Below are 17,238 nucleotides of genomic sequence, written 5' to 3' on the forward strand. Positions count from 1 at the left end.
TTGTAAAAACAGAAAGACAAACCAGCCAAGGAGTATACGTGCAGTAAACATTGAACCCCAACCCAGATCTACCCAACGGACAAGACATCCTCCACAGTTGAGTGGAGAGTGGGGACTGACTTTCACATGAACTCTGGTGCTCCGTATTTGACCATGTTCCCTGGATGGGGAGGCCTGGCGGCACTCAGAGGAAGGATAGCAGGCTACCAAGAAGAGACTTGATACCCTATGAGCATATAAAGGGGGAGGAGGTCCCCCTCAGTCACAGTCATAGGGGAGGGGAGTAGGCGGAAAGCAGGAGGGAGGGAGGAATGGGAGGATACAAGGGATGGGATAACTATTGAGATATAATATGAATGAATTAATGGAAAAAAAATAGAAAGCCAAGAAGGTGAATTATTTCTGTTCTTTAAAGCAGTCTTGAATGAAAAGAGGGACTAGAATTCAGGGCCTTCTGCGGAAGGAGCACAGCAAGCCCTCCAGCTCCCGGTTAGCAGAGACGCTAAACTAATTCTTTATCAAGACAAAACCTAGCTTGGACTTGGTTCAGTTTTTAATTGGATCAAGATTGTTTGTTTTTCTATGTAGCTGGCAAAGAGTTGCACCTCTCCTGAGAAAGACTGTAGCATCTCAAGCCTGTACAACACTCTGTATCCAGCTGTTTTAAAATACCAGGCACATCCAAAGCTATAACCAGATGCCCACCTCTAGTGGGGAGTGGGGGGAGCAACAGAAGCAGGCGCACAGGTGACCCAGAGAGCAGAGGTGATAGAAGAAAGAAGACCTTAATGTGACCATTCTGTTAAAAAACAAAAACAAATACAAGAAAATATGCAAACTAGATTAAAATGACAAGTTTCACCAACCAGTTGAGAACAATAAAGAATCTGCTGGAAATTTTACAAGTAAAACTTTTAAAACACCTTTCTTTTTAGTGTGCGTATATGAGAGAGAGAGAGAGAGAGAGAGAGAGAGAGAGAGAGAGAGAGAGAGTATACCCATGTGTGTTCAGATGCATGTGTCCATGTGGGTTTGTGTGCATGCACATGTATACACAGGCATGCATATGTATATGGAGGCCAGAGGACAACTTCAGGTGTCATCTTGTGAGATTGGTTCTCTCATAGGCCTGAAGTTCACCAATTAGGCCAGAGCGGTTGACCACTGAGTGCCAAGGATCTTCATGTCTCTGCCTCCCCAGCACGGAAATTACAAGCGTCCGCCACCATGACCGGGCTTTTGGCTTCTGGAGATGAAATCTGGGTTCTCGTGTTTAGGAGGCAAGCACTTTACCAACTGAGCTATCTTTCCAACCCAGATAAAGAAGACTGGGAGACTTATTAAAAGAATATGGCAAAGTGGGGACTTCTGGGACCCAGGAGCAAAGAGCCATGGCTGTGGCCCCTGGCTCTGCCTCTTTGTAGCGTAGCGAGACCATTTCGTTTTTCCCGAACCTTGATTTCTCCACTTCTCAAACAGAACAATGAGACATCCTCTGCTTAGTTTTGTCGTGCAGATAAAACTAATAACACACATAAAGGCTTTTTACAAATTGCTAATCATTACACAAATGCAAGGTATCATTACAGTAATAGCCTGGCAACAATTCAAAACACAGCCCCATCTGATCCATCACCAGCAGTACGTTATGTCAACAGACAGGTGAGTCGCGCATCCTTGATGAATTGTTACAAAAGGGTTTCGAGCATAGAAAGCTAAGAGAGGAAAACGATAACAAAACAGTCAGCTCTGCTATTTAGGGATGGATGATTCACTTTATGACTTATCCCTAGACAACTGAAAACCCCAAACTAGGTATTCCCGGGGTTCGGCGTGCTTCTGGATCACCCGCTTCCACTTCCCAGATGGTGTATAACTCACGAATACAAACTCTTATTAAAAAAATGTGCCTGATAAGATAGCGCAGGCAAGGTGACTCCAAAATATCAAAATGCTTTGCAAAGCTGACAGCAGCAACGCTGGGCCGGTGTGGGTTCTCCACATCACTGCGTCCATCTTTCAGCACACGTGATAGAGTCACGGGCTAGCGTGTGTGCATGAGAGGATGGCAATGTTGAGCCTCTCAGCTGCGGTGCCCTGAGCCCAGCCAGAACAAAGCTCTCGGTCTTGTAGGAAAGATGCTACAAATGCTTAAATAGCGGCGAGACGAGGTAGAAAGCAATACAAGCGATCTAAGACACACGGTGAAAGCGATGTAGGAAGTTGTACATGAGCTGAGTTCACCAGAGCCCTGCCAGCTCAGGTAGGAGACAGAGTTTGTTCTTTGAAAGGGCAGAATTACGGATTCCATGCAAAGGGAAGGGCACAAGCAGAGAGAGAACTAAAACTGCACGGTGGGTACAAGAATTGAGTTGGTTCTGATACGGGCATCATCACGGAAATAGAATTTTTTGAAGAAGTTGGCACACATTCGCTCTATACGACGTTTCTTGCACTTCACCTAGATTAGCCCCTGTGGCCTTCTGAATAGTCTTCAGACGCAGGCGCAATGCCTCTCGTGACAAAGGTAAAATGAAAGTTAAAAGTGAACTGGGATGGTGCCTTCTTCCACTGAGGCACCCGAGAGAACTTGGAACCTGCCCTCTACTGAGAGTTATCAGAAAGAAAGAAGGGGAAGGAGCAGAAGAAGAGAAAAAATAAAAAGAGAAGATACCTAGCTTTTCTTGGCACAGTTGGTTCATTATGGCTATGCTTTGGGATCCTCCCCATGCTCACCGACAGATGGCAGCAGATCTAAATGTCGCCTTCCAGCAAAGTGCAGCCTGAGTTAGCTCTACTCCACCTGATGCCACTCCCCTTTTGCTGGAACTCTGTCTGCTCCTCTGAGATAAACCACATCAGAGATACATGAACTTCCCCTGACCCACTTATGGAGGGAGGGGGGAGGAGAGGGCGTTGCCTTCCTTCTAGGCCCCTGACCCTTATACTGTCAGCACCATTCATTAAGACCTTAAGTCTATGTTTCCTTATTTTAGTGATTAGATTGTCTTCATGGTCGTTCAACTTTTCATAAGCACGAGTACTGTCTCCCCAAGCTTTTAGAGATCAGTGATCAAGCGCCATACTTTCCAATTTTTTTTTTCTTAACCTTGACTGACAGAGATTTAGCCATAGAGGTGTTGAGTATGAATGAGCAAGAAAGCCAATCAGCCATCATTAAATCGAATGCGTGTTGCATTTGCTTGGCTTTGATTTCTTCCCAAGGGGGAAACAAAGGAGGCTTGCCAGAAAGGGCTAATGGACTGGAAAAGTTCTGTGCTAATTTACAAGCCCGTGCTCGTGCCTGCTCCTTTGAGTATCTTCCAACTCTTCACAAGAGATGCGTGGCCAGTTTCGCTCAAGAGCTAATGGCCGCTTTATCTGGAACATGGGGAGAGGCTATGCTGACATGGCAAAGACAGCTTGTCTCTTAAGAGCATCCCTACTCTCTCGTGGCTGTTTGATCATGGTTAATGAATGTCTCCCCTGCTCCCCAGATATAAAATTCATAGCCTTCTGCTTTTCCCTGCTGGTTAAGATGTCTTATCTGAGCCAGATGTGGTGGCACACATTTTTACTCCCAGCACTCAGAAGGCAGGGGAGGCAGAGGCAGGCAGATCTCTGTGAGTTCAAGGCCAGCCTGGTTTACAAAGTATAGCCAGGACTGTTACACAGAGAAACTCTGTCTTGAAAAACAAACAAACAAACAAACAAAAAGGATGCCTTGTCTGACTGAGTATCGTATATAATTTGTCCCTGAAGTTTATTATGTATTTACTAGACTATGTTTTTTTTCATTAGTGGCCCTAGAACCTTTGATCACTTTCTTTTTTGAGCAGGAACCTAGGCTGCCTGGTACTGAGTCCTCCACTCTATTTTGTACACCGCTCCCCCTCGGAGGCTGCCTGGCCCCCATGGTTCTGAACGCCATCTTAGACCAAACACTCCCTTCTTCCTGCCTCCAGTTGAAACTGCCTCTAATATCTTATGTCCACTCGACTCCCTGGTGTCTCCACTTAGACATCCTTCAAACACTTCAAATCCAACATTCTACAAATGGGATTCATATCTCTCTACTTTAACCCCACACTTACTCCTCAGCTCCTTCTTTGCATCTCAATAAACAATATCCATGGCTACCTAACTGACCATTCTTAAATTCTTCTTCATCCTTCATTCCTTTGTCCTTCATACATTCTTATTACCAACACCAGTCAACTTAACACTAACCAGACCTGTTTATTTCTCACCTCGTCATTGTCTCTCCCCAAGCCAAGGTTATCTCTGCCGTGGGTTAATGAATGGTGGTACAGTGGGTAGGGTGTAGGCAAGGTGGCTCAGTGGGTAAAGACACTTGCTGTGGAACACATGTAAAAGTGGAAGAAGACAAGTGACTCTACTGTGAGTCTTCCCGTATCATGCATAAATGATAATAAGTAATTTAAAAATTAAAGTCCATGCATATTATTAACATCATATTTGAGCTTTCTTTCATTTGGGTTTTTTGTTTTGTTTTGTTTTGTTTTTTTAGCAGCTTAAGGAACTTTTATTCTGCATTAGTCAATGTTTTCAAATGAGCACATGGGGTCCAAGTGCCAAAGCAAAGCTGCAATCAGAAAGGAATGCACAGGCTGATAAAACAGAAGGCTGCGCGCAACGAGAAACCGTGAACTTTGTCAGGGAGCACCTCACAGGGAGCTTGGCATTAAAGAGCTTGGTAAAGAATTAGCAAGGATCCAGCAGGCAGACACTTGGGACACAACCTTCTGGGTATGAAAACAGAGATATGAAGAAGTGGCATGTTTATAGAGGTGGAAGCTGGCTGGGCCTAGAGCACCGAGTACCCTATATGTTCCTGCGGAGAGTGTGGGCCTGGGTTCCATCAGGGAAAAGACCACCCACTCTTTACTCCAAGTGTCCAGTATGGGGATCAAACCAGGCAGAGCGCACGGAATATGTTTCTCTATAGCAGTGCTCCTCAACCTGTGGGTCGAAGCCCCAAAAGACCATTGGAAAACACAGACATTTGCATCACAATTCATAACAGTAGCAAAATTACAGTTATGAAGTAGCGACGAAAGTAACTTTATAGTTGGGGGTCACCACAACATGAGGAACTGCATTAGGAAGTTGAGAACTACTGCCCTATAGGAAATGACAGTTTACCTGAGGAATAAAAAAAATATAAACTGCCCAGATTTTGTCATTTGTTTGTTTGTTTGTTTGAGACAGGGTTCCCTGATGTAGGCCTGGATGGCCTACAATACACTAGGTAGACCAGGATGGCCTTGAACTCACAGAACCAAAGGTGTGGCATTAAAAGCGTGTACCATGACACCTGGCTTTGGCTAGATGCTTTTTGTTTTTTGTTTGTTTTTGTTTTTGTTTTAAGGAGGTCACAAATAATGGTCCGGAGTAGACAGACAGAACAGCATGAATACGGCCCTAAATCAGAAAGGCTCTTGGCACACTGAGAAACTCACATTACACCAGTGAGGGCAAAGCTTGGTGCGAAGGAGGAAAGCATCAAGAGCTGCAGATGGAAGAGGTCAAAGCCCGACCCAGCCACATGCTAACTACACAAGTGTGCCAGCTCTCCAGGAAGTCTCCTCTGGGCTCTGTCAGCTCCCTGCTCCCCAGCTGAAACTTAATCCCTCCACCTCTGGTTGCCACCATCTTGTGTCTGAGGAGTAGCCAGGAAAACCCTCTCTACTACCCATCAGTCCTCCACTGGGCACATGGCATGGCTACCAAGGTGACACCATCTCTCACCAGCCAGGGTTCTGAGCCACGATTTGCATTTCAATCTGACTTCTTTCAGATGGGTTCCCTGCCCCCTCCCAACCCCAAAAAGCATGGAAAGGATTCCCTTCTCGCACCCTCACCAGCTATGTTTTCTTTTTTCCCTCCCTCTCTCTCTAGCCCTGTGGAGGGCTGTTTCTTCCTTGACACCCTGCTCCTTGGTGCAGAGAAAAGTCATCCTTAACAGCAGTTTTATTGCCCGGTGATATTAACACAATGAAGGAAATCATTGCTAATTTTTATGAATTATCTCATCATCTGCAACTAATTAACAGCTGCTGAAAGAACAGGCATTCGGCTTCCCCTCTGAGAGCCTTCATACACACACACACACACACACACACACACACACACACTCACACTGCTCTGATAGTCCTACCCTCCACCATCAAGGAAAACTCCTGTGCTCAAGACTGCCTAGCCCCAGCCTGAGGAGGCAGCCTTGAGCTGACCACCCACACCCAGAGGCGACAGGCTGCCTATGACTGGGATGATTTAGGTTAGCTCCAGCTAACTAACATTATTAAAATCCAGTCTAAGCGGGCCGCCACTGCTCTCTGTCCTCATTACCCTCCCTCTCCCAAGCCAGGCCTCGGCCTCTGGGCTTTCTGAATGTGTCTATAAAAAACTGAGAGAACAAGCCAGCAGCTACACTGGGGGATCACTCAGACCCATTTGGGCCGTAAATACATAGAGGGGCAAAAGGAAATGAGAGAGGAGAGAACACAGCAGCACGGGAGGTGACAAGGAGGCCGAAGACATGCCTGCTGCAGTCTCAAGACTGGGACATCTCAGACCCACCAGGGATTGGACAGAGCACAGCTAGAAAACACTGAAGCCTGGAGCTGGGGCTTGGGCCCTTCACATCCCCTAGCTCGCCACGTCTGGGGCTTTCTTCCTCTTCTACTCCTTCCTGGACCCCAGGTTCTACTAACACAGGTCCCTCCCTGGTTCATTCCTTCACCTCCACCTCCACCCACTCCCCATCCCCCCCACCCCCCACCCCACCCCACCCCCCACCCCACCCCCCACCCCACCCCACCCCGACTCCCCACTTCCTTTCTGTTATTTATTCTACTGCCCAAGGCTCCTTTTTTCAAGTCCCCTTTCATCTAGCCGAGCCCCCAGGAGGCCACTGGCTGGGTCTCAGATGAAGGGGTCAGCTCTCAGGGGCAGCACTGAAAGCCCACAGAGGCCTGAGGCCAGGCCACCCCACCACAGGGAGGGCCTGCTCACATGATGCCGGGCCAAGCACACAGGAGCCTCTTCTAAAGGTCAGAGGCTTCACAGCATGCATTTGGACATATCTGAAAGGCCAGGTAGTGAACATGAGGGTTGCGGAGAGGAAGGGGGCCCGGAATGCTCCCGGTGCTCCTTGGGAGGCCTCTTCTCCCTCCTTCAGCTGTACTACACATACAGTGAACAGTCGTCCTCCCCCCCCACACACACACACACATCGACCCTCCCCACACGCAGAATGATCCAGGCACTCTGCTGATCCACTCCCGACTATGTAACAACCCTTTCCAGCCTTGTGTCTTCCACCAGGGTCCCCAGTTTCAAAGCTGGTGGGTATGTGATTGAGTGTCGTCCCAGCATAAGAATGAGTCCCTAGCCTGGTATGGTGGTGCACGCCTTTAATCCCAGCCCTCGGGAGGCGGAGGCAGGCGGATCACTGTGAGTTCGAGGCCAGCCTGGTCTACAAAGTGAGTCTAGGACAGCCAAGGCTAACACAGAGAAACCCTGTCTCGAAAAACAAACAAACACCACCACCACCACAACAACAACAACAACGAAGAGAACGAGTTCCCAGAATGATCACTTAGTCAACGCTTCGTAACCGCTGTCATGATTCAGAGTGTGGTACGCCAAGCATGGTGGACACTGAGAGTGGAGCAAGGCCCACAGGTTCACTCTTGGGATCTCCACCTTCTCTGGTCCTTCTGGATTTCATCCCTTTTCAGTCCCCCTGCCCCCTACCTCCCACCCCGAACCCCAAGGCAGGCCCTAGAAGCTAGAACTCCTCTTCCCCAGAGTGAGCCACAGCAACAGCATCCCTTGCCCCAAGCATGCCATAAAGCACAGACCCACCCCTCTGCCCCTTCTTCCTTTAACACCCTCATTCCAGCCAGTGGGGGCTGAGGAAGGACAGAACTGGGAGAGCAAGGAGGGCAGGGAGGAGGGCAGCCCAGGGCAGTGTCAGACACTGGCCTGGGAGTGCAGTGTGGCATGCTTTTTCTGGGAGGAGATGCCTTGAGGATAGAGACATGAGGCTGTGTTTTAACCTGCAGTACCTGGGCCACCCCCCACCCTCTCCAGTCCTTTTCTGCTCCATGGGCCTAGAGAGCAAGCTCCAGCTTCCAGGCATCTCTATGTCACCTAACCCTGCCATCCCTCATGCCACCCCAGGGATCCTCTCAGCCTCACATTAGCTGGCTCTGGATGGGCCATGCCCCACTGCAGACATCTGGGTCTGAGGAAACTGTAAACACTGCAGGAAGAAACAGTGGGAGCCAACTGCAGTCTTCCTCACACCGCATGTCCCAGAACAACGAAATCTTCACTCCATCAAGGCATTTACTCCAAAAGTTAGGCTTAAGCAGAGGCAGCAGGCGTGGCCAGGATGGCTGGTTACAGCCTCCTATCAGCTGGGTATCCCCGAGTAACTCAAGTTCTCTGGACCTCTGCCTCACCCTCTGTATAATGATGGAAGAAGTGGCAGGGTTAAATCATCTTGGACATAGTTAGCATCATGCCTGACACAAAATAAATATTCCGAGAATGTTGCTATTAATATGCAGCCAGATACTCCTGGTTCTAAAAGCTAAAACTCTAACCTTAAACCTTTCTTTACCTTTCATGGCATTCTCTCTACCCCAACCCTACTCCCTTGGTTACCGAGGACCGGGGCTTTGTGACACCATCTCGCTGGCTGGCTTGGCCTCCTGCTATTGCTTGCCCCATTCTCTTGGTGCTTCCTTGGTGGCTTCGTGGAAAAGAAGTACCCAGTGCATTTAGCAGTACTAAATAAACAGCAATAATAATATATGTTCAGCCATTAGCCGCATAAGTAATCAAAGATCACTGCCATATGATTCCTGCTTAAACATCATTTGGAATCTAATAAATAAGTGACTATAAATAAAGCCAGCGTGCAGACTTGGCCCCTTGGAGCACAGCAGTCTCAGCTCTTATTTTTAGCCTAAGGTGCCTTCGGCTGCGGCTGCACTACTCCTGCAGTTCAGTGTTGAGTTAGTTCCTCCCCACAATCAATCTCTCTCTCTCTCCCTCTCTCCTTCTCTCCCTCCTCTCTCTCTCTCTCTCTCTCTCTCTCTCTCTCTCTCTCTCTCTCTCTCCCTCCCTCTCCTCTCCCCTCTCTCTTTCCCTTCCCCTCCCTCCCTCTCTCTCAAAGAAAATTTGCAGAGGTGGGATGGAACTGCCCTGGGGTTTCTGCCCTAAAGCTTCACATTGGTCTGGGGCAAGCTATGGCCATGCTACCTTCTCCCCAGCTCCTGGTCCACAAGGCATAGCCAATGTCCTCAGAGCCCCATGTAGGAACACGTTGGAGACACGCTTCATGTAGGGAACACAAGGCTGTCGCTCAAGACACCTGTTTCAAGTCCCTTATGTTCTACCTCTTTATTGGTGCTCTTGGTCCCCCACACTGGAGTTTTTATACTCAAATACCAGGTCTTATCAAATCCACCTGTAGAGGCTGTAATCATGGAATGTGTAGAAAGTGATGGGCCCAGTAGATATTCAGTAAGCGTGATTGCCGCACCACCTCCCGAATAGTCTTTCCAAGCCACGCCCACTGCCATTCATTCCACTCTGTGTAGCAATGGTGAAAATATCCGGAAAGGAAAAGAAACTTCCAATGCCAGCATGCCCAGTGTCCCCAGACCACCACAGTCACCATCACTACCTAAGTGTTTAGCTCTCCCTTGTTTTTCATGACTCTCTTCCTTTAGTCCTGTGTCTGAGAGCCTTTCCTTTAAACAATTAGAATATGACAGGGCACAGTCCATGTTACAAAGTTGCAGGGGACAGAAGACAGGCTAGATCAAGCCCCCTAAAGCCCCCTTCCCATATTCTTAAAGCAGAAGCGGCCTGGTCCCCCTGGAAGGGTGACAGGCAGAATAAGTCTGCCAGACTCTGGGGGATATTATTTTCTCCAGGCCCTGTGGCAGGAAATAAACACATCACTCCATGCCAAGCCTGGCAAAGCCCACGTGACAGCCTCAGATAACACTCAGCTTGTAGACAACTCCGCCGGTGCCCTGACACGTGAGAAGCACTGGGATTATTAAATCACAGTGATAGAGCACTTCCTGTTACACAGAACCTTCCTGGCTATCTCTGGATTGCTGGCATGGGCTCACTTTCTGTGATATGACCAACTTACGTGGCGACTTGCGTCATGGGGGAAAGAGTTTGGCTCTGGCGGGCTGGGACACCTGGTTCTCAAGCAAAATGGACAAGGAATGGCTCCCGGAGTCCACAAATTCAGGCTAACGTTTAGGCTGGCAACAGTTTCCAATAATCGCCTGCGCCAGACCCTGCCCATAAGAAGGGTTCTCTGTGACCCAGCCACCTTGGAGGCTAACCATAGTAACTGTGGATGAGCAGGACAGTGGACTTGAAGATGCCCGGGCCCTGGCTTCCTAAGACTGTGTCGCTTTCCATAGAAAACGGGACCTCAGATTCTACCGAGGTTGAATTTGATGACTGAGTCTCAGATGGAGAGATGACTCCGGATCATAACCTGGCTCAATGTAATCTCAGAACTCCTTAACCCTGGAGGGCATTTCCCAGCGGCAGCTGCGGGACTGGAGGTGAAAAATGACTCGACTCACCATTGCCGCCTTGGAATATGGAGGGAGAATACCACGAGCCAGGAATTCAACATGCTAGAAGCTGGAAAGGGCTCTTAGCTGAAGGCCAGGGAGAAAATGGGGCATCTTGGTCCTCTAACCACAAGGAAGTGAGAATTCCACCAGCGACCCAAATTGAACAGGAAGCAGATGCTTCGCAAGAGCCCCCAGGAAGGAACATCTTATCTTCAGCTCAGTACGACTTCTGAACTACAGACTGAGATAATAAATTTGTCTTGTTTAAGCTGCTAAATTCGTGGTAATTTGTTATGGCAGCAATAGAAAAACTATAGTAACAGCAATAATGCAGGCACTACTGATAACGGCTATTATTTATTGACGTCCTACAGACTGTCAAGCATCCTGCTTGCTGTTTTCCATACGTTATCTCTCACGTAAACCACCATATTCATGCAAGGTGAGTTTATTATCCACTTTTTATAGCAGTCAACGGAGGCCAAATAATTCAATTTGCACAAGGTCACATGCAAAACTATAATTTAATTCCAAGTCCCTGTGTCAGTCAAGGCCACGCCATTTCACTAACCCATAGGAGCCGTGCAGCTGCTTGCCAGAATCATTGAGTTAAATACCATCCCTTCAAAGAAACACAAGAGCCAGAACTAATATTTACTAAATATTACGATATGCCATATGCTGCTCATGGTACGTTATAATGCTCCTCTGAGCTAATACCAATTAATTAATTAGTGATAAGCACTATTATTCCCAGCTCTTAAGGATGGGAAATTGAGTGTGAGAAAGGTTGAGTCGTTTCCCTCAATGACATATGAATGAGATTCGGGAATGTAAAGTCAAAAATCCGAGGCCAGGACTGTTTCATGATGTCTGGGGCATGAAACCTAAATGTGAACCCAGGCTGTCCCGCAAGACCATCCTTGTGGCTTCGTGCTAAGAAGAATGGCAGTTCAGAAGCCATCAGGAAGTAAGCACTAAGTCTCCAGGAGCAGGTGGGCCCTGCCTCCTCTGCCTGGGCCTCTCACAGGTGCCTCCTCACTTTCTGAAAGGTCATGCAGGTCACAGAGATCAACAAGAGAGAGATTGACTAAATAAAAGGAACTCTCTGAAGGTGGCGACATTGAGACTATTCCAATACCTTTTTTCATCTCCACCAATGGTCCTGATTGCTACTTAACCTTTGGGACTCTTGAGTCTCCAGATCAGCCCCAATTAGCATTCACTTGCCCTTGCCAAAAGGATGGGACCTTTTCACACACAACTGCCCCAAGAAGTGAAGAAGTACAGAATTCCTTATATCTCTGGGTTTACCTCTTCTCTGTTGATCTGAGATTTTGGGGGTGGTGCCTCAGAGATCTGGGCACACCCACCATGAGCCTCCTACTACACAAGCTGATGACTGGTGTCTCCTGGGAACAGGCCCCAGAGGCTGCTTCTTACAGACGCCCCCGAGGCTGCATGCGTCCCTTTTCTGTCATCTCTGGGAAAAAATCCCTGTTATTTCATCTCTGAGCTGAAAGCTCAAAGTCTCATGTTGTTAGATCCCTGGCCCTGAGGGAAATTTATGAGCCTTGCTAGAAAGTGGCACTCCCTCCCTTTTCTGTGTCACTGTGCGCTCAGAAGACCATGTCCTAAACATGGAAATTCCTAGCTTGGAGGAAGCCACAGACTTATTATATGGAACACCCAACTCCTGCAACAACTGGCCCCTTAACACAGGTGTCTTGAGACATGGAAGCAACCTGTTGCCAAAGAGCAACTCCTGTCTGTGTACCATAAGCAAAGCCAGCTAGCTAGGAAGCCAGGGTTGAGGTTCACAGCTCAGGTAGACCTCAGGCTTAGCTTTTTTCTGCCTGCACATACACTTGCAGGCCAGAAGAGGGCACCAGATCACATTATAGATGGCTGTGAGCCACCACGTGGTTGCTGGGAATTGAACTCAGGACATTTAGGAAGAGCAGCCAGTGCTGTTATTAACCTCTGAGCCATCTCTCCAGCCCCCCTTCCTCTGCCCAGGCTTGGCTTTCTTAATCCAAAGACTATACAGCTAGAACTGAGTGGAATGAGCCGAACACAGGAAAAGCCCAGCCCTGCCAAGCAAGAGCACATGCTGCTGGTAGATTAGGGTCAGATGAGGCGAGTACCTCTGGTTTAGGGAATCACATTCTAACCTTGAAGAAGGGAACAAGAAAAGAATACTTTTGGGGCAGAGGATGACCAGGCTGATGAGTGGAGTCCAACCAATGCTGTGAAAGGCACTAGTGATGAACTTGAGAGGAGAAAGATACTGGGGACAATGACATCACTTCAGCTCTCCTAGGTGCCATCACCAGGAAGAAGACCAAGCCTGCCCTGCATGGCCCCAAGGACTGTCTAGAACTCGAACAGTAGATACAGAGAGGCAGAGGAAGAAAAACCAGTGGTCATCACTATTCAGAGGCATAGTGGGTTGGGCTGGAGTCCATGCCACCACTTAGATTTTGTGAACGTAAGCATAGGCAGGCAGCCATGACTGGTGTGGGCTCCTGGCCAACAGCAGGCAGGCACCTGGCCAACAGCAGCAGTGTCAGCAAAAGGCTGGAAGCCTGTCACATAGTCCCAGCTGGGACACTATGTCTGGGTTCGGGCCTCTGGGTTCTTTGAAGAAAGAGATAAGTAAGGCACGGCCACAGTCCTGAGGAGCCTGGCACAGTCACAATACCAAGGTAAGCTCTGGATCTCAGACACAAGGGAGACATGGGCACTCCAGGGACCATCCAGGTGGGACTGGGTTGTATTTGAATCTGAGGGACAAGGTAAGATTCTCGGCCAATGCTCACAGTGATGTTAAGTCACTCACTTGCTAGCTAGGGCTTCCTCAGAGTAGGAGCAAGAGTGGCCCCAAACCCTGGGTTTAACTTGAAATCAGAGCTTGGAAAACAGGGGCATCAAGCCAGCCAGTGGTGTCGGTGCAGTGTTCTAGATGACAGAGGAGAGCTTATTCCGTGCTTCTGCCACACGAGTGGGGCCTCTAGTCTGTGCCTTCCAATGGCTCTCAACACTGACGCTCCTTTGGAGCCTATTTAATAACTCCTGCTATATACCATATATTTACTATCTTGAGTGTTGGGGAAGCATCAGAGAATAAAACAAAGAAATTATCTTCCTAGAAGGATTCAGGCAAAAAAAAAAAAAAAAAGGGTGGGGGTGGGGGTGGGGAGGGACCAGATGTGAGAAGTATTCTAGAAGAAGTAAGGAAAAAAGAATAGAAAATATTGGGGGCAGAGGAGGAAACAGAGCATCCTCGGGGTATGACTGCCTACATGAATGAACTACGCTGCTATCCCAGATGCTCTGGGCAGAGAGAAGAGTGTGCACAAAGATCGTAAAGTGGAAACACAGTTGGTATGTTTGGGGAAAGGAAAGGTGCTTGTGGGGCTGGGCTGGTTGCTTAAGCAACAGGCAGGCTGTCAGAGCTGAAAATGTAAATAAATAGAACGGCAAGCCATGGAGATCATCAATGGGCCTTAGTCCTTCGCTCTGATGAGTAGACAGTGGAGGGAGCGAGCAGAGACCTGATATGGCCCAGCTTCTATTTTAAAAGAGTTGCTCTTGCTGCCATTTTTTTTCTTTTTAGATCAACAAGTGACACAGAAGTGAGTCAAGAAACAAGAGAAATTTTTCTGCAGCAGTGTAGGAAAGAGACAGTGTGGGTCAGAACAGAGAAGGAACAACTGGGCTGGCAGGAAGCTGTTGAGTCATCATGGCTGAACTTGGAAAGTTGAACCAAGAAGACTTGATGGCAAGAGGTGGGGTCAGAGGTCGAACGGATGAAGGATGGCTCCAAGATTTGGAGCCCAAGTTCAAATAGATATGACAGGGCAAGTGGGCATGATCTGTGTGCATTTTTTATGTGTGCTATGTATACATGAGTGCTCAAGTGCATGCATCCACACACACTTGTGGAGGCCAGAGAAGGGCACTGGGTGTCTTCCTTTATTGGCGTTCTACCTTATGCTTGAAATAGAGTCCCTCACTGAGCCAGAAACTCAGCTTTTTGGCTAAGCAATCTCCCAAGATCCACCTATTCCACAATGCTGGGGTACCTGTACCCAAGCCAGCCTTTTATGTGGATGTTGAGGATTTGAACTCAACAAGCTCCCATACTCACACAGTAACCACTCTTCCCCCAGTGAGACGTCTCACCATCCCTAGCATTACCATTCATGAGTGGAGAAGCACTAGGAAGAGCAGGCCAGGACATGACAATCAAGATTTCAACTGTAGACATGTCATATTTGAGTATTATGCGACGATGACAAGTAGAGAGCTGCGTGGGTAAGTGACAGAATCGGCTCAAAACTGAAGATGAGGCTAGAAGACCATCTACACAAGAGTATATATGATCATCATGGAAGTGGGGTGGACACAGAAGACACCCAAGGTCAAAGGTCATTCAGAGATGGGGGGGCGGGGAATGGAGAAGGGGACCAATGAGATGGCTCAGTGGGTAAGTGTGCTTGCCACCAAGCCTGACAATCGAGTTCAATTATGAGTACTAAAGGAAAACAAAGGGGAGGAAGTAGAAAGGGCATGAATAATCAGCTCTTTCAAAATGATTCTGTAAACAGAAACAGAAAACTGAAGGTGCGTGGAGAGTTAAAGAGGGGCAGAGTCAAGGGTAGATTTGCCATCTGCTGTAAAGGACACCCAAGGGTACAAAAGACAGACTATCCCCACAGGGTGCTCCTAGACTCCTGGTGTGGGTGGAATTCAAATATGATTTTTGAAAATGTTTGTATAAAACAGGTGGGAGAGGACCAAGGAAGACAGTGCCGTGCTGTGTGAGCCGGTGAACGCATGCACAGGGCACCCTGAGAATTCCAGGAGCGAGAGCGCCCCAAAGCAGGTGAGCTCTCACCTCTCTCCACAGAGCGAATGGAAAGAGGAACAAGACAGGAGAGAGAAATGGGACACGAGCTCCAGGCAGGGAAAGGCTAAGAGCCAGAGCCCAGCTGACCCAGTGCTGTTATTAATACACTTGCAAGCCCCTGACATTGTGCTAAGAGCTTACTCAGTAAAAACTTACCAGATTCTCATAAGCACATGAAATTGGGTCTAGGAGCCCACGTTGTAGAGGAAGAAATTGAGGCCCTAGAAGTTATATTCTTGTCCAAGATCAGACAATCGCGAAAGCATGGCTCAGAGTCACAGCCAGGTAGCCAGGTTCCACACCCCCACGTGCTGAGCTAACCTCTACACCATATCAGATACTTCTAGAAGCCTTAGAATTATCCAGAACCCACCTGACCCCATCTTCCCCTTGTCCTCCAGGCACCAACCACAGTGGAACAACCACATGAGGCCCTTGGGTAGGTCCAGATGGAAGGGACACACATGAAAGGTCCTTGTGGTGACCCTCCCCCTGAGGACTGACCAACGTCAATGTGATTTCGCCACCTGAAACACGGGATGAAAGGAACACAGCAGGTTGTGTCCAGTGCCTGACACCCTGGGGTGGAGGTTCAGAGCAGAGCATCTCTAAGACTCTAAGAGCATCTAAAGACTCATACCAGCAGACATTCCTGAGTGCGGCTGCACACTGGACTCATGCATGGCGCTTCCTGAGGCCAGCGCAGGCATGCTACCTGCAGACGAAAGGACTGTACATGCCAGAGCATGAAAAATTAAAGCTGGACTAGCCTGGGTTCTTACCACAGTTCCCTTTATCACTATAGGCTAACTGGGCGCTATCAGCTCAGTCCTCTAGGAGCTGACCAGCCACCAAGGAGGAGGAAACACACCTACAAGAGGGGCTGTTGGGTAGCCTGTTAGCTTGTCTGCAGCATCCGCACGCCCTGTGCTCCCCAGCAGCTCCCACAAGCCCTGCAGGGAAAGTGTTCCCGCGTATCCAGACTAATGAGAGCTAAATGTGAGCACGGTCTTGCCTGCAGCTGAGCCGCGAGGCTGTGAGTGGGATGCTAAGGTTCTGCCGGTGTACACGGGTGCGTCCCACCCACTCAGACTCACACACGCGCGCTCGGCTGCGATGCAGCAGCCGCTTCTCCCACCCACCACACATCCACAGACACAAGGGGAAAGGACACCCCCAGACAGGCTGGACTATATCACAAAACAGAAAGACCCGCCCACTGTCGTGTCTTACCTGACTTCCCCAAGCAACTGGAGCCAAATAGGGTCATGGCTTTAATTAGGCAGGTGACTGTCTCAATTTAAGCTCTCGTTAATGGTTATTAGTGGAACCACAGTGAAACACAAGTGTCTTCCCATGTGAGAATGAGACCAAAGGCTAACTAAACTGTCACACCCCAAAGGTCCTAGGGGTAACAGGTCCAATCCTCAATTTGGTGTTGAAATTCCTGTCAAATCTCTCCATGGTCACCTGGTGTCTAAAATGCACATTACACCTGCCAGATAAATCTTTTTTTTTTTTTAATGTGAAAAGAAAATCTCTCTTTATACTTTCCAGAACCCCACCCCCTTTCCCTCAAAAACAATGTGCAAATGACTCACTCCACATCCTAGGGCTGTAAGCCATTCCATGAAGCTGAAGACAGGGTTTTGAAATTCTGACAAGATTCGT

The 17,238-nt window shown here is 48.4% G+C and overlaps 1 protein-coding gene and 1 long non-coding RNA gene across 8 annotated transcripts in view; one reads left to right on the plus strand and one right to left on the minus strand.

Annotated features, from left to right (window-relative positions):
• The window catches only part of GRIK4 (glutamate ionotropic receptor kainate type subunit 4), a 427,994-nt gene that overhangs the window by 276,784 nt on the left and 133,972 nt on the right, over positions 1 to 17,238 (minus strand). The window lies entirely within an intron of this gene.
• On the plus strand, positions 14,990 to 16,058 carry LOC311597410. Its single transcript, XR_014779223.1, has 3 exons — positions 14,990 to 15,085; positions 15,444 to 15,543; positions 15,969 to 16,058. It is a non-coding gene; the product is annotated as an uncharacterized lncRNA (long non-coding RNA).

This window comes from Acomys minous (assembly GCF_964271855.1).
Source record: "Acomys minous genome assembly, chromosome: 5".
NCBI lineage: Eukaryota > Metazoa > Chordata > Mammalia > Rodentia > Muridae > Acomys > Acomys minous.